The following is a 25,746-nucleotide window of genomic DNA, read 5'->3' on the forward strand; positions in this document are numbered from 1 at the left end:
AGTGCTGCCAAGGAAAAGAGCCAGACCTCAGCAGGATCAAACGTATTCGGCTCTCTGGAGAAGCTCCACAGCCTTGGCCATGCCTGCTCCTGCCCTCCCACCCCTACCCTGACTTTATCTTGCTTGGCCACCTTTGTCTGTGTCACTAGTAGCCCCAGCATACTTGGGGTGGACGTCAGATGCCTTCCACCTCTCCAGGTGAGAGGAGTGGATATGATTGAAAGAATAGGGGCAGAAGGGACTAATTTGTGACCTGTTCACTGGCTCCAGAGATTGAGGTCGTGGGTGTCCAAAGTCACTTTGATTTCTACCTGGGCACCAGGTCCCTTCCATGGAGCAGGCTATCTTAAGTTCCATGGGCCAGGGCTGATCTCTGTTCCCCAGCCCACCTGTCTCACATCACATTAAAGTATGGCCTTTAAAACCAGTTTGTGCCAGTTGCAAGTGGACATGTACACTAAGAGCCAGGAAATTAGTAACTATTATGAAAAGCTTAAGTCCAAGTTGACAGAGCTTCTTGCCACACAGCCAAGAGCACAGTCTAACATGAAACGTGCCTGGTGCTATGTTTTGCCTACTCCAGGAGTCTCTCCAGGTTCTGTTAATCTGTATATTATCCTTAAATTTTCCCATGACTTGGACTATCCTTCCTAGTTATTAAGGATTGATAACTTGGCTCCCTGTTTATCTAAAGATGGGTTCGGTTTTTCTCGTGGGTTCTACCCAATGGAAGGTCCCTATATTTAACCCACTGTAGTCCATGGTCCTTGCCTGCCCATCCCAGACTTCCAGGACCCCAGCCAAGTTGCAGATCTTCAGATTTCCTTTTAGCTAAGATGAGACAAAGAATGCCACCAGATTTTATTCTATATACAACAGAATACAAAGTGCTGGAGTGGGTGTCTCTAAAGATTCTTTCTTGCTCTAATGATGAACACTTTGTTTTTTCTTTTAGTGTGCAAATGGTTCCATAATTTAAGTTAACAGTGTTTATGACAATATGTAATAAATACCATAAAAAGTATAAGTCATTCTGGGTGTGTTAGCTCGTTAAAACAAATGCTTGGTAGATTCCATAGTAAGCTTTAGAAACACGGTGCTAACTCATGTAAATTGCCATGACAAATGTGCTTTAGGACCAATAAAGTGTGTACTGACTCATTAATAGTCAAACCCAACATCTCCCTGTTGGTTCCCAAGAAAAGTCAAGTGGAGATCGGTGGAAGAGAAATTGCTGCCTGAATTCTGCCAACCTTCAGGCATTCTGATTAGCATGTGTGATTTGGCGCCTGTCTCTTGTGACACTGTGCACTTGCTATATCACCCTTGTGTTTTTGATCCTGCAAGGTCTAGAAAAGCCTCATAGCTCAACACATTCTTCCTGCCAGTGCCTGATGTGGAGTCTTTGGATTTATGTAGACTCCCCAGGCTCCTTCTGTATCAAAAAAAAAAAAAAAAAAAAAAAAAAGCTTTAAGAGGCTCAGAAGGGGGTTCTCAGATTAAACTCCACACAGGTGAGTGGAAATGGAACCAGTCCAAATGGTAAACAAGCATGTCTCCTGCCTCAGAAGCACCCAGGAACTACAGGCATAAATATGCAATAAAGCTGCACTGAGGGGAGGCAAGCTCATGTTTTATAATGCATTTCTATCTTACACAACATCTGAGATTCCAGGAACAGTCCAGATCATGGCTGTTTGGGTTTTGCTAGGAAGAAAGCATCTTTTTTGTTACGTAGTAAAAGTATGATTGGGAGTTACAGGAATGACTGTGGAAGAGGTTGAGTATGTTGAAAAATACCTTTGTTGTTCCTTTTGCTGTCAAGCTTTGCTATTTAATTTCACATTATACAAACTGCTTAAAAACAAAGGGTTAAAAGGTTCATTCAACAGAGTCCTATGGTCATGAAGTTCACAGGTCTCTAAACCTCAGTAGTCTGTGGATGGTCTCTAACCTTTTATGCTTTTACAGTTTACAGAGTTGACCTTCTCTATTGCATCCGATGTGGATGATGTGGTTATTGTCTCATATCTGCAAAGCACATTAAAGTTTAATGCACACGTTCATGAGATTTCTTTGATTGAATCCTCACCACTGGGAAAACACTGAGAAAGCATATTTCCCCTTTTACAAGTGAGAAAATATGAGACTCTGGGTAGCTAAGAAAATTGCCCAGTATCTTATAGCAAGGAAGTGACAGACATGGACACTAAATTCATTCCTTCTAATTTTAAAGTCTTATGCTTGACTTACTCCATTAAAGTAAGTGGTGGGAAGAGGGAAGTTTCCTCTTTCCTTTAGTACTTCCACCTCCTGTACCCTCACCTTTTCTTGGGAGTAGATCTTGATGATCAGAATCTGCTCACATTGCCTCTGGTTCATGTAACTTTGTCTTTGCATCAGACAGATACATGCCAAATGACAGTACACAAACAACCAACTTTGATGCCTATTGGATGCAGAATTTACCAGGTATCTGGGAGAAGAAAGGATATATAAAATTGAATTAGTCAGTCAAAATAGTTTATCAAGTGCCTATTACATGCTAGACATATGGTATCTGTCTTTTAGAATGTTTGGAGAAAACAGACTTTTATAAATGTATTGATCCACTCATCTTTCCATTCAATCATCAATTAGCTTAAATCGTTTAATTGCTAAATCATATAGTAGCCCCCTCCAAAACCAGATAAATAAAAGAAGAAAATAAAAAAAACCTCACCAAAGGAAACAAATAAAAACCCTCTGGGCCAAATTTATTCAAATTAGGACTAAAGATTATCTATTTGAAAGCATATCAGCTCCCTTTACATTTTCTCCATCGCAGCAGGAATCAACTACTCACTCAGACATTTATATCCACAATGTAATGTTAAGTTTGTATAATGACCAGAGCTAGAATTGCCTTGGTTTATTGGACTGCTTTCCTTGCATGCTTTTCTCCGATATTTCATGCCAATGAGTATAACTTCCCTGCAGTATATTTCAATTTTTCTTTTCATTCCTAAAGTGCACAATCTCGACAAACAGGAAAAGCTTTGACAGTAACTCTGAAAGGTTTTTTTTTTTTTTTAAAAAAGCTTTTTAAAATTTACTGTTATTTCCAGGTATAGCTATCAGCCTGTACTAGTATACCTATTTGATGTAATTGAATTCTTAGAAAAAATAAAATATACTTCATAAAATGCTGGTGTAAAATCAACTGCAGCAAGCAGTTAAAAAAAATCCACCAAAATTTACTAGCATGGAATTTTAAAAAATTTATTCCGTTTTTTATTAGATTTATATTTCAATTTTATGCTTTAATTTCTTATTAAGAGACTGCATAAAAATAAGTATGCAAAGGTCTTAGTTAAACAAATAGTGAACACAACTGTGTGAATGCATTATTGTAAAAATGAAATATTTGCCGAAAATCTAGGAGACAAATAGAAAGAGCTAACATTTACTGAGACCTTACTAATAACCAGACATAAAATACACATGCATTACTAATCCTCTTACCTTCCCAACATTTTTGTTGTTTTGTTTTGAGATGGAGTTTTGCTCTTGTTGCCCAGGATGGAATGTAATGGCATGGTCTCAGTTCAGTGCAACCTCTGCCTCCCGGCAGTTCTCCTGCCTCAGCCTCCCGAGTAGCTGGGATAACAGGCCCCTGCCCCTACACCCAGCTAATTTTTGTATTTTTAGTAGAGATGGGGTTTCATCATGTTGGCCAGGCTAGTTTCGAACTCCTGACCTCAGATTATCCGCCCACCTTGGCCTCCCAAAGTGCTGGGATTACAGGCGTAAGCCACTGTGCCCAGCCCAACTATTCTTTAAGACAGGCAGCACTGTTACCTCATTTTACAGTCTGACCATTTTGGCATATGGAAATTATGGAATTCCTGCAAGGGCACTGAGCTAGTCCGTGCCAGAGCAGAGATTTGGGAATTCAAAGCCAGCTTGTCTGAATCTGGCTGTTACTATTGTTATCAAGCAGTCTTGGGTCTGTTGAGATTCACCAATCACCTAATTTGGAAAAGGCACTTTCATTTCCCCTTCCCTTAGCTTCTTTCTTCAACAAAGAATGAAACATTTAGGGACTATTTAAAACACATTAGATACAAAACTAAGCTACTAGCTTCCTTGTATCTACGGAAGTATTGAAACAGGTTTTTCAAGAAGGAGTGAGTGAAATGTGAGAGTTGATGGGACCCCTACACATGGCCAAGTTTAAAGACAAATAGAACAAAGTCAATTATTGGGCACAGAAGCAGCATATCTGTGCCCAAGTTAAATTAAAGTAATAAGGGATAGTGGAAAGTAGATGAAGTTTGAATTGAGGTACAGGTGGACTACAAAAGTAGTGTAGAAAGATAAACAGAAAAAAGAAAAAAGACAGGTGGGTGAAGACAACTGCACATATTGAAGAAGCTGAAAACAGTGGGTTAGTGGGCGTAAGGATTACATTCCTCTAGAAAGAATTGGACTAAGGGAGAAAGTTGTTAACAGATAACCTTCTAATCCCCAATAGGAACTGGATTTCAACTCACCGTGACTTGGCTTCCATTATTTGATGCAGCAGGCCCCCTAAGAGCGGGTTCTCTCCTCTAGCATCTATCATTTTAAATTTCCTAAGAAATTATTTCCTGACTTCATTACTTGGCAGGTGTATTAGTTTCATATTGCTCCTGTAACAAAGTATCACAAAATTTGTGGCCTAAAACAGTCTAAATTTATTGTTTCCCAGTTCTGGAGTCCAGAAGTCCAAGATCAAGGTGTTGGGAGGGCTGATTTCTTCTGGAGATTCTGAAGGAGAATCTGTTCCAGGCCTCTCTCCTAGTCTCTGGTGGCTGTAGATGAACGGCTTTTGGTATTCCTTGGTTTGTAGATGTATCACTCCAATCTCTGGCTCTATCTTCACATGGCCTTCCCTCATTGTGTCTATATGTCTTTGTATATTCACATGATAGTATTCCTGTGTTTCTGTGTCTGTGTTCAAATTTTTCCCTTGTTAGGACACTAGTCATATTAAATTAATGCACAATGTAATGACCTCATATTAATTTAATCAAATCTGCAAAAACCCTACGTCCAAAGAAGATCACCTGTTGCAGGTACTGTGGGTTAGGACTTCAACACGTGTTTTTGGGAGGACACGATTTGACTTCGGACAGTGGGGTGAGATCTGTTGTTTCACTACCTGCTAGTTTTTCATATTTTACATCTGACAAAACCAAGTCTTAAGATATTCAAACATCAGGTTTTATTGGCATGATTTGATCCCAGGCCCAAGTCCTAATGAAATTTTTCTTAGTATACCATTCTGGAAAACTTCTTTTTAGCTAATGCTCATGGGGTCCCCTAAAAAGCCATGGTAAAAGATGTGGTTTAGGGAATGGGGCTAAGGAAGGTGAGAGTTGGGGTAACAATTATCTCTATTGGTATCAATGGTACTTTACACCACCTGGTACTGAGTAGACACCCAATATCTGTTTCATCAATGCAGAAAATCACACAAAGCATCAAGGACACTGATAGCAATGAAGGACTGCTTTTGATAATTCAAATATCTCACCAATAATTTTTGCACTCTCCTCCTGGTACACTGTATAGCACACTTATCTGAAAATTGGCTTCCAGATTCAATTTCTCACTAGAGGTCTGCCTTCACTTCACCACTTAATAGAAAGCTCTACAGGATGCCTTACTTTTCTGTTCTAAAGCACTATCTTTAGAACAGAAGCTACAGAATAAAAGAGATCTGGTGTCAAACCCCAGCCCATTTCCTTGCTGGCTTTGTGATCTTGTGTAACATATATTAATCTTTCTTAACCTCGGCTTCTTCATCTATAAAGTAAAGACAAAGATAGCACCTGTGAGGATTAAATGAGCAAATCTAATGTAAAGTGTTAAAGAATAAAACCTGGTCAACAGAATGTGGTATGTTATCATCATAAGTATTCCATGTACTTGACTTGATACATTGTATGTGATTTTACACATAATGTTCATAACATTTTTTGAGGTAGGTGCTACTTTTATCCCCATTTTGCAGACAGGAACTGACACAGAGGGGCTGAGGACCTAGGTTAAGCATTGATGGCTTCAGAGGAGTAGTGAAAGGGATGGGACAGGTCGGGCTTAGGCCTGTCTGACTCTAAAGACTTGTTTTTTAACCTCCTTATCCTAATATGTTGTATTATTTTAGGAAACCCAAAGAAATATGTTTTGGTTTAACACCAGACAGAAAACAGTCTAAATTTAACTTCACAGTGTTTGTTCAGATATTGACTTCTCAGACACAAGTAGAATAAAAACTAATAAATAAGCAAACAAACAAACAAGCCTGCTTTTCCTTAGTGGGAAGTGAACATGGCTAGAAACCATCTGCATCTCACTCCTACCTCAGCTCAACCCCTTCCCCATGACACTGTCAGGACTCTCATCGCCTCTCCTGGGTAAAACAATGGCCCTTTGGGTAACCACCAGCATGCAGGAACAGCAAGGTTCCAAATGGGATCCTGGCTAGTTTCAGTTACAAGGAGATTTTAAGCAATTCAACAAAGCATGATATACATACAGGGACCAAAAACAAGTGGGAAAAGTAAGGTGAAGAATCACTGGCAAACGAGTTACCAAATATGAACACAAGGGATATGTAAAAACAGTTATCCAAATCCATAAGGAGCTGCAGAAACAAGGAGGGACCTCTGGAGGAAACCATTTGTGAATGGCTTTGATTTAGTTCCCCTGGTGTCCCCTCTGCAGCTCTGTAAAGTAGCAGACCTCAGAGTTTAGAATCAGATATCAATGCGTCAAGGGCACTCACAGGAACCTCAGTTCCAATAGCCAGCTGCTATGGTCTGAATGTCCCCCAAAACATCTGTGTTGGAAACTTATTCCCAATGCAACAGCACTGGGAGTTGGGTCCTAATAAGGAGTCTTTATGTCATGAGGCTTCCTTCCTCATGAATAGATATTGCCACAGTAGAAAGTGTTCATGGGAGTGGGTTCACTCTCTTCTACTCTTCTGCCATACAAGGACATAACTTTGGTCTCTGCTTGTCTTTTTACTTGGCACATAAGCAGGCAGCAAGAAGGCCCTCACCAGACACCAGACACCACAGATGCTGGTGCCTTGATCTTGGACTTTCCAGACTCCAGAACTGTGACAGATAAATCCCTTTTCTTTATAAAGTTACACAGTCCCCAGTCATCTGTTATGACAGCCCAAAGCACACTATGACACCAGCTCTTCCCTACTCACTTGTCTGACCACCTCAGAGGGACAATCAACATGAGGTCAAATGCATTTACCTTGAGGATGCTACAAAACATAAACACTACCTACTGACATAGAATGTGTGAACCTACCTTCCCATAAGAAATTAAAGCATTTTGGTCTGCACTAAAAGTAGAATTCAATTATTATATGAAGACTTATGATGAAGGAATAAAAGAAGAGGTATGTAATGAATACGAGTCACAAGAGTACATTGGTGAACTTGGTTTCAATTATCCCAAGCATCAAGAGAGTTAGGGCTCTGAATTTTGTAAAAACTAGTTTATTGCACATTTTAATGGAGGAGGTGATAAAGACTGTAAATGTTCTGCATACTTAGTACTACTTACTTTAAAAAAACTTGAAATATAATTTTGTGTATTTAATATAGGTGGATGATTAAGTCAGGAAAAAATTTGAAAGAGGTTCTTTGATCTGCTTTTTCAGATTAAAGAATTTGGTAAATCAGATGACTAAACAACCAACAACTTTAAACCCTCAACTAAAATTTTATACTGTTATGACAGAGATATGGATTCACCAAACTTGAGGCTGTAAAATGACAACATATATTTCAATTCTGCTGATTGGTTTCAGAAAGTAAAGCCCTCAGGAGAAAGCTGGACATGAGGATTGAACAGATGGTGACTTGAGACTGTAGCCAATTCCCATTGCTAAACTACCCTGAAGTCAATGGAATCACAGCTGTCAAAGAATTGTAGAGCTATTCAGTGGAAATGAAACCCTAATTGCAGAAACAATTCATAGGTTTGATGGGCATGAATCACACCTTATATTTTTGTGTCTGCCTTTAGGTTCCAACTCTATGGGTATATCTCAGTCATTTAGCATCTGCTCCATCTTTGAGACTGAGTTTCCCGAAGACCTGATTCAACCAGAAGCAAAAGACAGTGGCCAAGGAGATGGCACAGCATAAGAATTTGGGAAACGGATAAAAACATCCCAGAGACATACAACAATTAGTAACCATGTGAACAGATTCTGTAATATTGGGTCTGTTGGGCTCTGCGGGAAGGTATTCCCTTTGGAAATGACTGAAATGGAGATTTTGAACCACTTTCAATGATACAAGTTTGGGGTTAACATGGAGAAGGTGCTTCACAGAATACACCATGTTTCAATAACTGTATTCTTATTGAATTGTTCAAAATTGGCCAGTGACTAATATTAGGCCTCTAAGAACAAAATTCATTAGGTTTATTTAGCCTGTTTTTGTATTACTACTACAAAATCCAATAGTTTAAATAGCTAGCTGAATACTTTTGATGTTAAAGAGCAAAATTCCATGAAGATTTTAGAGCAAGAGAGCTACCGCTGAGAATAAACAATGCAGATTTGTGGTAAAGTGCAATGAATTTGTTGAACTGCCAAGGCTTCTGATGATCACTGTTAAAACAGTAATGCTGACTGCTATCTGAGCTTTCTCATTGCCAACTATTGAGAATGTCTGGATTATCCAGATGTTGCAACACAGTTGCGTTTTTGGCTTCACCACTCCCTCTGAGCTGTGATTCTGTTTTTTCTTATTGTTGATGTTCTTCGTTTTTAATATGAGGAATATTTGTGTATTATACTTCAGTTTTAGTTTCCTTAATCACAGACTAGACAAAAGAAAATTGGCTTCGTTTCCATTAGGAAACCACTTAGAAGCCGTTATCAGAATTGTAGACATTACTGTGAACTATGTCCAAGTGTTGTCATGAACGTATGACATCCTAGAGTGGAAAAGCAACCTGGGTTTCAGAGACTGTTTTACTCCTTTATCTGGAATGTTGTTTTAGCTGCTATGGCTCCAACAGGGCGAGAATAGCATTTTATTTAATCTAAATATCTTTCTTCTTTTTTTTCTAAGTTGTGAAAAGTCAATGACCACATTTCATCTCTAGCCTCTCGTGAGGTTTAAATTATACAAGGAAGAAATATTTACAACGTCAAATGCTGAAGATTGTTGGGAGTCAGAAGTGATTGTTCAGAATCAGTTTTAATGACAAGTCAGAAATTAGATGAAGAGATGAAATTCTAAGCCCCCAATGTGTTCTGAAAAGTTAAATAACCATCTTACATCAGTGGGTACCTTTTTGAAAGGATCCAGGATGCATAAGTGATAAATTAATAAAAAGCACTTTTAAAAATCAACAAAAACATGGCAGGAAATGGAAGAAAAGAGAAGCAAGGGATTCATTCTAATACATATTAAGAACAAGCCAAAGTGCAGTATTTGCTTTAGGGTTTTACTGTTCATTGTGTCAAAACGTCACAGATTTTAGATTTTTTTTTTTTTAATGGGGAAAGTGAATGAGGCAGGTAGATAAGTAGAAAAAGTTCTGTGAAACTCTTTAGTACTGAAAATAAATAGTTGTACTTCTCTGTGACTGCAGTTAAAATTATTCAAAGCTCAGTATCCTAGTGAAAGAGTGGAAATGAACCTCACATAGTTGTTCAACTGTCCTTTGAGTAGGCAAAAATTTCCACACATCATGTTTATTGATCATGATTTTTCTTTTCTTGAACTGTTATTTTAAGATCAGTACACACTTTGCCTCTTACTGCTACAAAAAAGTGTAGGATCTCATGGTGCTGTGTATGTGCTCTATAAAGTCCATGATGAAGGAACCTTGTCTGTCTTTTGTTATACAGCCCAACAGAGAATAGAACCTGACACAGTGGAGTCGCAAAAAGCATGCGTCAAATGAATGAATAAAGAATCAACTCGCTTTATTCTATTTTTTCTAACTTTTTATTCTTCTCTTCTGTTTTTCTACTTACTAGTATTTTATCTTGTTTGTTTTATATGTAATTTTGAAATCCACCTCAAATCAAAAGGACAGGGAAGGAAATTTCAGATTTCAGGTAGCTATAAGGAATACTCCCAAGAACCATTGAGGGTAAGATGCAGGAGAAAGTCTGGGGTAGAATATGACTTTAGGTTTATCATCAAATAGACTTGCTTGTATTTTACCCCCAAATTACACAGACTTATAAACCTAGCCATTGCCATAAAGAGGCAGCCACAGGTTCCTCCTGGAAAGAGCTGAGCTGATCCTTTTTAATTACTTCTCACATGTTCACCTCTTAAATAAGCTACTTCTCTTCTGCTGGTGTAATGGCTAATTTTATGTGTCAACTTGACTGGGCTAAGGGATGTCCAGAAAGCTGATTAAACATTATTTCTGGGTACATCTGTGCAGGTGTTTCTGGAGAATGTTAGCATTTGAATCAGTAGATTGAGTAAAGAAGATCACCCTCTCCAATGTGGGTGGGCATCATTCAATTTCTTGAGGATCTAAATATCATAAATTCACTCTGTCTCTCTGAGCTGGGACATCTATCTTCTTCTGCTCTCGCACCTCAGTGCTCTTGGTTCTTGGGCCTTCAGACTCAGACTGAATTATACCACTGGCTTTCATGTTTCCCCAACTTACAGATAACAGATCATGGAAGTCTTAGTCTTGCTAATCTTGCAAGTAAATTCCTATAATAAGTCTTCTCTTACAGTTACATTTAATAAAATATTCTCTTATAGATATATGTGGAGTACTAATAACAAAAAGGATTCAGACTGATGGGAACACAGGACAGCAAAAAGATAAAGGAGATAAGATATAAATCTATCTTTTTCATGGTCCAGGACTTAGAGCCCTCCCACACAAATAACTCACAATCCTCCTGCACCTGACTTATCACCAGTCCCTTGGCTGATAGAAAAATACAAGTTAGCTCCCTCAACCTTGACATTATCAGTACTGCATATAGCCCTCTCCAGCACAAGCACCATCCTATAAAATTCCCAGCAAGCCTTTGTCTCCTTGCAGTCAGCTCCTCTCTTTCCTCCCTTGCTAGCCTGCCCCTTGCACCCTTGCAATGTATTTTCTCTATTGTTTTTATTTTTATTTTATTATTATTATTTTTTATTATTTTACTTTAAGTTCTAGGGTACATGTGCATAATGTGCAGGTTTCTTACATATGTATACTTGTGCCATGTTGGTGTGCTGCACCCATCAACTTGTCAGCACCTATCAACTCGTCATTTACATCAGGTATAACTCCCAATGCAATCCTTCCCCCAACCCCCCTCCCCATAATAGGCCTCAGTGTGTGATGTTCCCCTTCCTGAGTCCAGGTGATCTCATTGTTCAGTTCCCACCTATGAGTGAGAACATGCGGTGTTTGGTTTTCTGTTCTTGCGATAGTTTGCTGAGAATGATGGTTTCCAGCTGCATCCATATCCCTACAAAGGACACAAACTCATCCTTTTTTATGGCTGCATAGTATTCCATGGTGCATATGTACCACATTTTCTTAATCCAGTCTGTCACTGATGGACATTTGGGTTGATTCCAAGTCTTTGCTACTGTGAATAGTGCCGCAATAAACATAGGTGTGCATGTGTCTTTATAGCAGCATGATTTATAATCCTTTGCGTATATACCCAGTAATGGGATGGCTGGGTCATATGGTACATCTAGTTCTAGATCCTTGAGGAATCGCCATACTGTTTTCCATAATGGTTGAACTAGTTTACAGTCCTACCAACAGTGTAAAAGTGTTTCTGTTTCTCCACATCCTCTCCAGCACCTGTTGTTTCCTGACTTTTTAATGATTGCCATTCTAACTGGTGTGAGATGGTATCTCATTGTGGTTTTGATTTGCATTTCTCTGGTGGCCAGTGATGATGAGCATTTTTTTCATGTGCCTGTTGGCTGTATGCATGTCTTCTTTTGAGAAATGTCTGTTCATATCCTTTGCCCACTTTTTGATGGGGTTGTTTGTTTTTTTCTTGTAAATTTGTTTGAGTTCTTTGTAGGTTCAGGATATTAGCCCTTTGTCAGATGAGTAGATTGCAAAAATTTTCTCCCATTCTGTAGGTTGCCTATTCACTCTGATGGTAGTTTCTTTTGCTGTGCAGAAGCTCTTTAGTTTAATTAGATACCATTTGTCAATTTTGGCTTTTGTTGCCATTGCTTTTGGTGTTTTAGACATGAAGTCCTTGCCCATGCCTATGTCCTGAATGGTATTACCTAGGTTTTCTTCTAGGGTTTTTATGGTATTAGGTTTAACGTTTAAGTCTGTAATCCATCTTGAATTAATTTTCATATAAGGAGTAAGGAAAGGATCCAGTTTCAGCTTTCTACTTATGGCTAGCCAATTTTCCCAGCACCATTTATTAAATAGGGAATCTTTTCCCCATTTCTTGTTTCTCTCAGGTTTGTCAAAGATCAGATGGCTGTAGATGTGTGGTATTATTTCTGAGGACTCTGTTCTGTTCCATTGGTCTATATCTCTGTTTTGGTACCAGTACCATGCTGTTTTGGTTACTGTAGCCTTGTAGTATAGTTTGAAGTCAGGTAGCGTGATGCCTCCAGCTTTGTTCTTTTGACTTAGGATTGTCTTGGAGATGTGGGCTCTTTTTTGGTTCCATATGAACTTTAAAGCAGTGTTTTCCAATTCTGTGAAGAAACTCATTGGTAGCTTGATGGGGATGGCATTGAATCTATAAATTACCTTGGGCAGTATGGCCATTTTCACTATATTGATTCTTCCTATCCATGAGCATGGTATGTTCTTCCATTTCTTTGTATCCTCTTTCATTTCACTGAGCAGTGGTTTGTAGCTCTCCTTGAAGAGGTCATTTACATCCCTGGTAAGTTGGATTCCTAAGTATTTTATTCTCTTTGAAGCAATTGTGAATGGAAGTTCATTCATGATTTGGCTCTCTGTTTGTCTGTTACTGGTGTATAAGAATGCTTGTGATTTTTGCACATTGATTTTGTATCCTGAGACTTTGCTGAAGTTGCTTATCAGCTTAAGGAGATTTTGGGCTGAGATGATGGGGTTTTCTAAATATACAATCATGTAATCTACAAAGAGGGACAATTTGACTTCTTCTTGTCCTAACTGAATACCCTTGATTTCTTTCTCTTGCGTTGTTGCCCTAGCCAGAACTTCCAACGCTATGTTAAATAAGAGTGGTGAGAGAGGGCATCCTTGTCTTGTGCAAGTTTTCAAAGGGAATGCTTCCAGTTTTTGCCCATTCAGTATGATATTGGCTGTGGGTTTGTCATAAATAGCTCTTATTATTTTGAGATAAGTTCCATCAATACCGAATTTACTGAGAGTTTTTAGCACGAAGGGCTGTTGAATTTTGTCAAAGGCCTTTTCTGCATCTATTGAGATAATCATGTGGTTTTTGTCTTTGGTTCTGTTTATATGCTGGATTACATTTATTGATTTGCATATGTTGAACCAGTCTTGCATCCCAGGGATGAAGCCCACTTGATCATGGTGGATAAGCTTTTTGATGTGCTGCTGGATCCAGTTTGCCAGTATTTTATTGAGGATTTTTGCATCGATGTTCATCTTTATTTTTATTTTTGAGATGGAGTCTCTCTCTGTCACCCAGGCTGGAGTGCAATGGTGTGATCTTGTCTCATTGCAAACTTCGCCTCCTGGGTTCAAGCGATTCTCCTACCTCAGCCTCCCAAGTAACTGGGCTTACAGGTGCCCACCACCACACCTGATCAAATTTTGTGTGTGTATTTTTTTCTTTTCAGTAGAGACAAGGTTTTGTCATGTTGACCAGGCTGGCCTTGAACTCCTGACCTCACGTGAGCTGGCCACCTTGGTCTCCCAAAGTGCTGGGATAACAGGCGTGAGCCATCATGCCTGGCCCTTGTAATGTATTTTCACAATTTCTCCAAAAAAATTCTGTCTTTTTTTTTTTTTAATCTGCAACTGTCTTGGTAAATTCCTTTACTGCCCGTGCCACAGGCTCCAGTTTGTTGCTACCTATGACAATGTATTTATAAGAGAAAACTTTGTTTCGCTGGAGAAGTTTAAAGAAAGTTATTCTTCTCTCTAACTTCTCTATATTCATCAGAGAACCCTGATGAATATACCTGGGAAGCAGGGAGAGCTAAAAGAGGTCAACCTTCTTTGGCTAGTATAAGTCCCTTCTTTTGGAAACCAAAGCTTTCATGGGAGTGAAAATTCTTCCAAAACAGGTATACAGAAAGAAATGGAGGAAGAGAGGGAAGAAAGAGAAAATCTTCCAGAAAATAAAAAGACAAAATCAAGTAATGATCTGATTATTCCATCAAGGTAGCTAGCATAAATGGCAAGCCCCTGCCCCTTCCCTAATTCCATTTCAGCAACTCCTTTCTTTCCCACAGGGACTTTGGGTTTCTGTCCCAGTGTCTTTATATTCTTTTCCTCTTCCTAGGACAAGTGACATTTAAAAATTATACCAAAAAGTGACAAGGATATCAAGTCTATCTATCATTTGCAGTTCAAACATTCATTATTCCAATATAGACATAATTACTAAACATCTTCAAGGTCATCAAGGTCAGATAAAATCTATGGTTATCACTGGGAATCTATTCTTGTTCACAAGCAAATTCTAAAACCTTTTTCTTTCTTTCAGATGCTTAAGGTGGGAATAGAAGCTGGAAACCTAGAATTATTTCAACTCAATCACCAGCCATTCACTGACTTTTTACCATGTATAAATCCTGATTGACCTCAAAAGGAGTAATATTAAGTTTGATTCTTACATGTTTTTAAAAAAAGATATCCAAGATACAACTATCAAAAGATGGCCCAGGATCAACTGCCGGATTAGCTATATGTCCCACAGATAATGATAGAGGAGGGAACTTAAAAAACTACTTTCTTGTGCAAAACTTATACCTGTCACAAAATAAAGATAAGCCGGAGCACTAGAATTTATGAGACATTAAAAAGAGCTCATTATTTTCTAAAGCCTAAAACTTTTTTTAAATTTTTTTATTTTTCTGAAAGATAAAAGAAAGTGAACATGTAAGGGTTAATCAAGAACCTGAGCAAACATTCAACAGATAGTATTCTTTACCAACTTCAAAGTTCATAAGAATATGTTTTTGCTAAGTAGTGAGAGGAGAAAATAAGAATTCAGTTAAACAACAAATAAAGATAACTGTAAGTTAGGAATAAACATATCAGAGGATACAAGAGTATTATGTTTCTTCAAATTTTGCTTCCAAGGTTTTCATTTTTCTGAAAATATAAACCAAGTTCAAGTAAATTAATATTTTTACAATTTTAATATTATTTTTCTTTTAAAAACTGATATTGAGTACTGAATTCCCTGAGACCTAGCAGTCCACACCTGGAAATTAGTTACTACTTAAAGCAAGAACTAATGGCTCCTAGGAGAAAATGCAGACAATAATGTCAACCGGCCTCTAGAGGGCTTACTACAAATCAAATCTAGTTAATGAAGACATACCACACATCACTCCAGGAAGCACTTGTTTTTAAAGGTGATATACAGGTATTTAAGAGACTTTTATTTGGAGAGACTCATGCCTGACTTACTTTTCAAAATGACAAATGAGTCTTCACTAATCTTCAGACATAATTTGATATTTACAAGTCCGTCTTTCTTTCTTGCTTGCTTGCTTGCTTGCTTCTCTCTTTTTGAAAAAATATCTATTAAGTGCTAGGTATTTCCAAATCTTAACTGGGGTTATTTACCATCTCTGGTGCCAACCAAGCTGTGAGTTCCTTGTGTGCCCATTATACCCAGCAACAGACACACAGTCTGGCATAGAAGCAGGCGACCAGGAAATGTGTGTTGCTTTGAATTGATCCTCTCTTTTAGTTCCAATGGTGTTAGAAAATCTTCTCAGTACAGGATGAGGCTGACAATAATAAAAACTCATTTGACTTTTTTTGTAGCTTACAATAATTAACACACACTTTCATGCACATTATCTTAATGAAACCTTAAAACATTAGTGAGTGAGGCTTTATTATCATTTACACTGATGAGATGACTGAATCTAAGGGACTTAATGTATTAAAGTAGAGATTCAAATTTAGTTCTTTTGATTTCAATCTCAATGACCTTTTCATTGACTCATTGCTGCTTCTGATTATACAGATAATGAAGTGAAAAATTAGTAACCTTTTAATAGTTGTCCCTCAGTGTGTAGAATTGTAGAACCTGAGACAGGGAAAAGGCATCAGACATGATTGCAGCTAATTAGTCAAAACGTTGGAAACTAGTTGACTTATGAAGGGAACTGGGAGGTGAGGCCTTAATGTATCAGCTCCTGGAGAGCTCCTTAAGCCAAATTGTTAAACTAATCAGGTGCCAGGAACAGAGATAAGACCCAAAAAGGAGAGCCATCTTCTTGGCTGACAAACTAAGAGAGGTGAAAAGACCACTAGGATGGTACCCAAGACACCGGATGAACCACGTTAGAGCTGAGCATAGAGTTTGATGCGAGAAACCATCATGGAGAAGCACAAGAGGAAGTGAACAAGATGGGATCTGGTAGACATGGAGTTAGCTCCAGTTGACTGGGTCTAACTGCAGAGGCCTAGTTTATTCCACACATACTGTTTCCATCTTGGTGCACTGGTCAAGACTTGTCCTCACTCTCATTCAAATGAGACAGGAGGAGAAAGAGGGAATATAAATTATTAACCTAAAAAATGATTCATTTTCTTTCTACTAATCAGCAGATGCATGGCAGTTAACATGGGAATCATGCCCTAGTAAATGTATGCTTTGATAAATGACCTATCTTCCTATTTGGAAATAAGCATAGGTTGGTGTGGCTATGTAGTGTTTTCCAGAGAAACAGAACCAAAAAGGATGTGTGTGTGTGTTTGTTTATTTATATACATGAACACATTTATTACAAGGAATTGACTCACATAATTATAGAGGCTAAGACCTACTAAAGCTGATGATGTAGTTTCAGTCTGAGTCTGAGTCTGAAGGCAAGAGATGACCAATAGCCCAGGTCAAAGATAGTGAGGACTTTTATTCTATTTAAGTCTTCAACAGATTGGAGGGGGCCAACTCCCATTGAGAAGGGCAATCTACTCAAGTCTACTGATTTGAATGTTAATCTCATCCAGAAGCATCCACAGACATACCCAAATAATCTTTAACCAATGTCTGGGCACTTCGTGGCTCAGTCAAATGACACATAAAATTAACCATCACATGCTGTTTCTAGACAAAGCAGTGAGGGTGGTATTAAAGGCTGAAATGGATGAATGGTCACAGAGAGGAGAGGATGAGGCCCTGAAGGTGGGTGCCGGTATCTTGCAATTTTGCACTGGGGTTAGAGCTGGTGTTGAGAGCACTGGGAGGGCAATAAAACAGTGGTTAAGAACACGGACTGCCTGGGTTTGACTCTTGTTTCTAATACTCACAAGCTGCATGTTCTGAAAACATTTTCTAACCCAATTTTTTCTTTTTTCTTTGTAAAGTTGTGATAATGTAGTACCTGCTTCCTGGGTTGTAAGTTTTAAAATATTTAAATAATATATATGATTCACTTAGAGTTGTAAATCTCCAATAAATTTTGAATTTTTTATGGGAGAAGGATTTGGGGGGGAAAAGGCATTCTGGGAAAGTATAGTAACTTGCATCAATATAAAACTAGATTGAATATCACATCTCTTAGGGCAAGTGTATTTCTTCAGGGGATACTGGAAAAGTCTAAACTATACAATACATGAGTGAATTTTTGATACGCATCACTTGTTTACCTCTTCAACTTACTATTCCAAAGGAAGGAAGGTACCTGTTCTAATTTATCTATTAATTCAACAAATAGCTATTGAGCATCGACCCTATGCCATGGGATGTTCCAGGCATCAAGATACTGTAAGTTCCTGCCCACAGGGAGTGTCCATTCCAGTAAGACTCGCTTCAGTAGTTGTTAATGTTTATCTCTGTGCTTCCTGGTTGTTGTGCTTCTTTCACCGATGATTAGGAGGTAGAAATCCAGGCTAGGTAAGAACCCTGCAGAGATGACAGGAAAATGGCTAATTGGTTTCATTTGCTCTCTGCCTAGGTGGAAAGATCTTAGGCCTTTCCACACACTTGTTCCTTTCGACATTTTTCTTTTTTGAAAAACTGAGTTCCATTCTGGTTCTGACCGCACATCTAGAAACCAGCGGGGATGGATACCTGAGGAGGACCAGTACACTCCACCAGTGAGCTGAGTCCAACCTTCTCTTAGTTGGAGTACACTTAGAGTAGGGCTGAGTCCTACTCTTTGTTTCTGGTGTCCTGTCCTGAGAGCCCCCACTAGTCATAACATAAAATGGGACACTGCCTCCTCTGTCCCCATCAAATCTGTCCACTCCAACTCAGCTGTGCTCTTCTAGAATAACTGTCTCCTTGGGCTCCTTATGGGACATCAGCAGAATGTTCTATTCTTTAATAGTCATGTCTTTCTCCAACGGTTTTTGCCTTTCTTATTTTCTTGCTATATGCCATGCCTGGCACATTAGCAAAGACCTAATAAATATTTGTCAAATGAATTTGGGTGGTGTTCAAGATGATCTTAGAAAGTACGTGGTAAACAACTTATATTTCCATATATCAATATTAACTTTAATGTTGTAGGAAAGATATATAACTGGAATCAATAGATTAATGTCTTTTTAAAGACACTAAACATATAAACTGAAAGTATTAATATATATATGTTCATCTGTAATGATCACAAAGTTTTCTTCTCTAGCATAGTGAAATCTAATACATCTTTTATTATTAAACATTTAAAATTTTTAACTATTACGTAAAAACCTCAGGTAACATTATGGTAGCTACATCTTTTTAAACATCTTATTTATTTCAAATGATTTAATAAAAATGGAATTTTAAGGAAATAAATAAAGACATTTACAGTGGTATGAAACTGACCAAAGTTTGGGAAACATTGACCCAGTGACTAATCACACAACCTCTGTAGTTTACCAGGATGGGTTTTAATCCTGGTTTTGACATAAACCAATTGAATGGCTGTAGGAAAGGATTTGACTCCTCTGGGCCTCAGTTTCCTCAGTTTAAAATGGGGCTATAATAGTATCTACCCCATAGAGTTGTTGTGATGAGTAAATGAAATACATAATCCATGCAAAATGCTAAACCCTCCGGCAATCAACTGAGACTTTTCAGTAAATGGCAATTATTATTAATCATTGCTCTAATAACATAACTAACATCTTCTCAATTCCTACTTGGCATTCTAAATGCTGTTGAATGGAAGGCTCAGGATGCTGTTTCATTCTCAAGGACTTGCACAAGAATTGGGGTAGGTCTGGATGTGGAGGTGGATCCCACCAGGACATAAGCTTAGAGGAAGGAGAGGCCATAGACTGAGAAGAAACCAAGAGAAACTGAGGTCTGGGCAGAGGTCCCAAGGCTTAGCTAATGAGCACATCTCCTAGGCTGTTGAATGGGAAGACCAGAACCTCTTCTGAGATTCCCCCATGACTACTTTACTTTGGTAATTTAATTCAATTGGTACACTTGATTCCTTAAGAAAAAATGACCCTGCTTTTCTGAATGTTAAGTAGATGAGAGTTCAGTCCATATTCAATGCTAAGAAGCAGAAATTTTGCAGAGCAATAAAGAGACCACATACATAAATAAGATGAAATTTTGTTTAACCGTAAAACCTGCAGTTGGTTAGTCATTACATTGTAATCTAACCTGATCTAAACAAGGCAGTGCACAGATGCCTTATAAGCTTTTTCTCTTCTACAAATATCTCATTACCATCCACAGGAGCAGTTAAATATAGATATTTTGTTTTTATGGCCTTTATTTCTGAAACATAAAAGGTTTCATGTTTCTAATTCCTAGACAATTTTTCATGGTATTTCTGTTTATCTTGCATTCTATTTTCAAACTCTGTTTGGGAAAAAAAAAATCAATGATTTCTGGAAAGTCTAAAGTGTTTTTCAATTATATTGTGGGAATTCTGGAACTAAGCGAGTCCTTTTCTGCCTCTGGTCTTAGACAATTGCTTTTCTCAACAGGAGTTAGTCTAGTTGGGATTTTAGTCTCCTGGTCTCTTTAAAAGTCTCTCTGGTTGCTCTTATTTCCTTTTGTTTCACTATTGTTTATTGCACTGAGTTTTAATAAAGTTTACTTAGACTGGCTTTGGCAGCAATAAAGTCTTATTTAGTTGAAAGTTCCAACATAAGAGTTTTATGTTGCAGAAAAATAACATCCCTGCAGTCATGCTTCTGATGACCTTCAGACAGATTTGAACAAAAGACTCTGAGAGAGAAAAACAGCAGAGGCAAACTTCGTGCACATCCATCCACAGGCAGAGTGACTTTGTCCCACAGGCTCTCACACTTACAAGGGTTCTTGCTTAGTTTAATGCCCTGCTGTCCCTATTTTGAAATTCTCAATGATGTTTTCATGATCCCTTATGAAGCCATGGGCTGCCCCAGCCCCAAGCTTGTTGCCACACTATGCTCCACCTGCTTGGAAAGTCACCACCTACATTTTCCCTTCCTGATCAACTCCTCACAGCTCATGGGTAACTCTCTGTAAAACTTACTCTTCCTTCATTAGGCCAAGTTTGTCACTCCACATCTCCGTGTTTTCATGACAACACATGCACCCTTTTAGAGATACACTGTTTATTCTATACTATATGTGCACATGTGATTGCTATCTGTCCCAAGTATGAACTCTAGGCCAAAGAGTAGGTCTGCATTTATCTTTGTGTTTCTCTGGAATAGTGCCTGCTTCTTGTAAGATTCCTTAAATGTACCATAACGAGAAAAGTTTCAATAAGCATTCACAATCGGCTCCAGCCAGATGAAGCTTCTTCTTGCCTTGGTACACTTCTCTATCTACAGAAGCTACAGTTCTCCTGTTTTTTTTTTTGTTTTTTTTTTTTTTTTTATAAATGTGGAACTCTTACTCCTCTTTTAACAGACAACTAAAAGGTCCTTTTTCTGAGAAGTTTTCTTTGAATGTAAAAGAAAGAAGGAATCACTTCCTCCTGTGTGGTCTCTCTGCACTTACCCCATTGCACTGTGAGTATTTGAAAATGTCTGTTTCCCCCACTTGACTGAGAGATCCTTGAAGCTCATGTTTTATTCATCTTTGTATCCCAAGCTCTGGCATGGTACCCAGCACAAAAAAAAGCAGAATGAAGCAAGCAAGCAAGAAAAGGCAAAGGCAAAGAAACAAATCACACAGTTGCATGATCCCAAGATAATGACGTGATAGATGAAAATTTCAATTGAGCAATTCAGTTTTATTAGCTGACATGTCATGAGTTGCTAAGTACCTTTTTCTTTATACTCTATCAGTTGAAAGAGAAGTAGGGGTCCTCTGAGCTGGTTGATTGTTAGCACAAACTAGAATTTGCTGGCCATAGTAGTTTCATGAGTCCAGCTAGATAAGAATCCACATCTTTTTCCAAGTACAAAAGAGAAGTCTTATACTTTAAGGTAAACATGCGGTTTCCTTAAAGGCTTACAGGCATACTGATTGCTATAGTTAACAAGATAAACAACACAACATATTAATCTTACTGTTTCCCCAGTGTGATTTCCAAACCCAACTCTTCACAGACCTTCTTTTTTTGCAATTTCTTTTCCTTCAGCTCATCTAGGTAAGTTAGTTTGCCCTGGGATGCTCCCTTTAATCCTAGCTGATGACATATATGCAGCCCAAAGATTCTTCAGGCATCTGGGTTTTTACATGGTGGAAACAAGAAAAATTGTTCTCTGTAGTCCTGGGTCCTGTTTTGTGATTTCATTTCCCATTTCGTGCCATCACTTCTCTCAGTGGATTTACCTGACTTTAACCTTCAGTGGCACCAAAGTGAATTAGAATCTGACATGAAATGCCCCATGGATCCCTACTCTTGTGTTCCCCATGCACTGTCACCTCACTACATGTGACTCCCTTCCTTTGTCTTAGGTTCCTCCTCTTAAAGAAAAGAAAATTTGATTAGCCCGGAGTTCACCAAGCTATGTTTCAGAATTTAGAATCTAAAAGCTCAGGTTTAGAATTGGCTGTGGCAGGTGTTAGGTAAAAATGGAGATCCACAGCATCATTTCAGACCAATGGACTGAGAATCTCCAGCACTGGGGCCCTGTACTATCCACCTCTAATAAGCTCCAGGCAGATCTCTGTGCAGTGCTGTCTAGGAGCCACTAAACAGGAATATCTCTAAATCTTTACATCTCTGTTACAAAGTTCTCCCTGACGTGTGAACTGAATTCATGGATAAAATGATGAACGGGTCTCCATGTAGGAGCCCCGCTATTCATGTTATTGTTTTTCATTTTACAAGTCATACTGCTATCGTATAGGTCACACGATTTTAAATAGTTTGATCTTTGTGACATTCTTGAGAAGAAGAGAGGAAGGTCTGCACTCATCAGGCAATCTTTGTAGAAAAATAAAGCCTTTGGGAGATTGAGCAATTTGATCAAAATCACATGGAGCTAGGTTCAAACTCCAAGTTCTTAATAGAGTTGAAAGAGTGGATTGTAAGGGATCCAAGAAGTGGAAGTTCCATTGAATAAAAGAGTCTAGAAAGAATTCTGTTTCATTTTTAGGCTGCCTTCCTGTCCATTGGTAGAAGAAGGTAGCAGCAAGGTTTGCCTCTGTGTGTGGGTTTGGGTGATTTGCCAACACATGGGTACGGAATCCAAATTAGCACATAGTTTACGCTCCAGGCATGTCTGAAAAACTAATATTAAAGACTGGTTGTGGACTGGTAAGTTCATATGTGCCAGGTCTTGGGTTGGGTGGTGTGGGTATAGAGCTAAGGCCTCACAGCCAAGATTGTAGTGATTCTCAAACTGTGGCCTTTGCCCATGTGCATCAAAAATGCTGATTCGTAGGTACTACCCTGACTGTAGAATATCTGGGAATGCTTCCTAAGAAACTGCATTTTCTACAGCTCCACCTAGTGAGTCTATAACCTCTGTTACAGTGAGGAAAAGAGAATATTACTAAAAATGTCTGAAGTGTTCACTCATTCATCAAATATTTTTTGAACATTTATTAGTGTTCACTCATTCATCAAACAAATATTTTTTGAACATTTATTATGTGCCAAGTCCTGTCCTGGAGGACATCAAGGAATAAAACAATAAAAAAGTTTTTTTTTTTTTTTGTAGCTTACTTTTTTCTTGTGAAAGACAGGAACAACATCAAATAACTAATAAAGAATAAACTATGTAATAAATTAATAATAAGTAAAATAAGTTCTACAGTTTGTTAACAGTAAATGAGACAAGGAAAATAACACAGGGAAAGAAGATAAAGGGGGCGGTGGTGCAAAATTCGGTTTGAAATTTTAAATTGGGTTGCCTGCATGTGTTTTATTGGGTCATTTGAGCAAATTCTGCAAAAAGTGAAGGACTGTTCCTGTAGATACCCAGGAGATGGCCTTCAGGGTAGAAGGAATAGCTGGTGTAAAGGTATAACACCAGGTCTCACTGTGAATTCAGAAGCATCACTTCATTAACTTCCCCCAATAATGCTATTTGGTAGACACTCCCATTTCCATTATTCGTGTAAGAAAACCGAGTTTGGAAAAGCTGAAACTTTTGCTCCATGTGATTCCACTGAAAAACCAGGTTAGAACAAAACAAATCCTGCTCTCCCCAGTGCACAATTTTGTGGGGATTTTTGGTGATGATTTAGGGGTCGGATGTTATTTATATTAAAAGGTTGAAGTCATTTCATTTTAAAAATTCAGAAGGTGGAAACCCATTCTCTGTTAACGGGTGCCAACTAATTCCAATAATGATCCTTTACAAGCCTCTGCTTGCTACAGAGTGTTAACTGTTTGGTAGCAGTCGTTTTTAACAAGCCCATAACATTGCCATTACATGAATTATACATGGCTTATAAAATGATTATTTAGTCAGTGGAAAATTAAACTCGTCAGTGTTTTCCAAATCTGAGCTAGGACATTCATCAGAAAAACTGTTAAATTTTTAATCAACTGTACTGTGGTTGATGTAGCTATCAGCCTAAATTGCTCTTTCTCTGTCATTCCCCTTGTTGCAGAATATAGTGTAGAATTACCAGCTCTACAATGCTAATTGATTTTTTTCTTGCAAAGATTTAAGACACAGCAGCATCCCATCTAACACTAAAATAAAAAAGTTGCGTGAGCTTCAAGGCACATTTCACATATAATGAGTGGCAATTTAATATTTTAGGATTTTAAAAAATGTCATTCCTATATAGTATTCCATGGTGTGTATGTGCCACATTTTCTTAATCCAGTCTATCATTGATGGACACTTGGGTTGGTTCCAAGTCTTTGCTATTGTGAATAGTGCCGCAATAAACTGGCACATGTATACATATGTAACAAACCTGCACCTTGTGCACGTGTACCCTAGAATTTAAAGTATAATTTAAAAAAGTCTTCCCTCTGACCTAACGCTTCAGACTGGAGCCCACCTCACTCTGATTTCACATTGAAAATATTCAGATCCAAACATTAAAATTAGGAAATTATAAAGTGTGTTAAAAGACGGTAAGTTTAATGAAAAAAAATTGTTTAGATGGGGTTTCTACCTGTACATCAATAACACAGCCTAATGAAAGAGTGGATTCTCCAAGTGCACAACAGTGACTAAAACTCCATATGAATAGATAACTCACTGGGTATTTCTTGCAGACATTAAGTGATTTAGACATTTCTCACTTTCTTCATATATCTATTCCTTTCAGTGTACAATCTTCTGAGACGAGAGAAAAACTTATATTTTTCTTCAAGGAAATTCATTTATTTATTAGTATAGCCTTTTAAACTTGAGTTTGCATCTCTTTAACCAAGTATGTTCTCAGGTGGACACAGGCAGGACCCTGAGAACACTTGTTGGCCCACATCTCTGTGTCAGAAGCACAGCTGGTAATGGGGAAAAAAAAATCCATCGTCCATCTTTGCCCCTGACACACCACAGCTCATCCCCCTACAGCACACTGTGGGTTTCTGCACATTTCCAATCCATTCTGGCTTTCTCAGGCAGAATTTAGCGTTGGCAAGGACAGGCTTATCTAGACCGGTGTTTTTCACACTCAGACATGCATGCAACTCACCTGGGAAAGCTTGTTAACATGTAGATGCTGGTTTAATTGCTCCAGAGTCGATCCTGAGATTCTGCATTTCTAATGTACTCCCAGCTTATGCCAATATTGCTGTCCGGTGAGCCACATTTTGAGGAGCAAGGATCTTCAACAAGCTTCTGGAAGGGAGCTAATGATGATGGTATCAGTCCTGGGACCCCAGACTAGGTCTAGATTACTATTGCATACATGGGATAGATAGTGATTCTATGAGGTAAGTTTCAGTATGGATTCCAGCAGACTGAGAAAATGCCCTGAATGGGCCCTGAGAGAAGGCGGGAGGGTGAGGTTGGGGTGGGGATAGGTAAGTGAAATTAGAGACTGCTGCACTGTATTCTCGATGGGGCTCTGACTGAGATCAGGAAGAAAGGCAGAACTGATTATCATTACTGCTTTTCCTTCCCATGTACTCTAGTTTGGGGCCCCATCCACCTGGAGAAAGTGGTGCCTTTTGCTTATTAGCATGGTGGGAGACAGCCTATGGGAAAGGGATGCACCTGCTCCGGGCCCCTCACCGTCTGCTCCTG

The sequence above is a fragment of the Macaca fascicularis genome, chromosome 5 (genome assembly GCF_037993035.2).
Source record: "Macaca fascicularis isolate 582-1 chromosome 5, T2T-MFA8v1.1".
Lineage (NCBI taxonomy): Eukaryota > Metazoa > Chordata > Mammalia > Primates > Cercopithecidae > Macaca > Macaca fascicularis.